Source organism: Bison bison, unplaced genomic scaffold (assembly GCF_000754665.1).
Source record: "Bison bison bison isolate TAMUID 2011002044 unplaced genomic scaffold, Bison_UMD1.0 scf7180017864269, whole genome shotgun sequence".
Taxonomy (NCBI): domain Eukaryota; kingdom Metazoa; phylum Chordata; class Mammalia; order Artiodactyla; family Bovidae; genus Bison; species Bison bison.
The window spans coordinates 480,114-481,524 of record NW_011494841.1 but is presented as its reverse complement, the minus strand read 5'-3'; positions in this window follow the sequence as shown (position 1 = coordinate 481,524).

Genomic DNA, 1,411 nt, shown 5'->3' with positions numbered 1-1,411 from the left:
TGGCCCCTCCCCAACACCCCCCCACCCCCAGCCTCTCAGGTCGCGGTGTTGTGAGTTCATTGTGCACCAGCCCCTCTGAGCTCTGGGAGTGATGGGTGAGCTGGGGTCGGGGTGGGGAGCGGTAAGGGCCACACGGTTAACCCAGAGTGGCTCCTTCACCAGGGCTGGGAGGGTTAGGCATGAACAGTTCTGAAAGCTTCATGCTCCCTGGATGCCTTTCCAAAAAGATGTATTTAGGAAGCTGAACTGTTGGCGCCTTTTTGAAATGAAGGATCCATTTCACGGAGCTTCAGAGAACGTCCAGCCGCCAGCAGAACACCCTCCCCTGGGTGTGATGCAAAGCGAGCGGCGAGGTCACCCGTAAACAGTCCCTGCCGCACAGCCAGCGCTGTTTGAAACCCTCCGTCATTCTAAACAGAAACAGATGTTTGTGCCGCAGAGCTGTGCAGAAGTCGTTCTTCAAACAGTAGATTAAAACATCTGTCAGGATAGCCTGGAGGGCCAGACCCACAGCGGCCACCCCAGCTGGGCCTGCCAATCATAGCCTTTCCGGGGGGATGGGGGTGGACAGAGGGACTGGAGGAAGCAGGGAGGTCCTGCCCTCTGCTAGTTCCTCCTGACCTCACCGCCAGGATTCGGACGTCCTGCTGGCCCGTCCCCTGGCCTGCTGGTCCGTCCCCTGGCCTGCTGGTCTGTCCCCTGGCCTGCTGGTCTGTCCGCAGTCCTACTGGCCTGTCCCCTGGCCTGCTGGTCCGTCCCCTGGCCTGCTGGTCTGTCCGCAGTCCTACTGGCCTGTTCCCTGACCTGCTGGTCCATCCCCTGGCCTGCTGGTCTGTCCCCTGGCCTGCTGGTCTGTCCGCAGTCCTACTGGCCTGTCCCCTGGCCTTCTGGTCTGTCCCCAGTCCTGCTGGTCCATCCCCTGGCCTGCTGGCCTTCTTGGAAGTGTTTTTTGTCCCCTCAGTGCCAGTGTTGCTGAGACAGAGCAGCTGCTACTCCTGGCTTGTCTCTGTGTCCCTGGCAGGTGCGAGGACCCAGGGCCTTTCTTCTCCAGGCCAGCTGACCTCCTGGCATCTCCAGAGGCCGCTCAGCTGTACTTCACATGTTGCTTTATTATCACTGATCTCTTAGGACCACATGAAGGGGACAGTGCTATCTGCTATGGCCTGGCATGAAGACCAAGACTCGGAGGTGAGGGCAGGGTCAGGAATGAGTGTACAGTGGATACACAGAGCAGAGGATCCCTCTTCTTCCCTTTATCTTGCCCCAACCTCAAACAGGCCTGATCACAGGCCAGAGCCTCCTTGTGCTGTGTTGGTGGAGCCTGGGGAATAGGTGTGCACCTGAGATCTGGAGATGGACACTACAGTCACCTTGTGGGAAGGCGGATGATGGAGGAGGGGAGATGATGAGG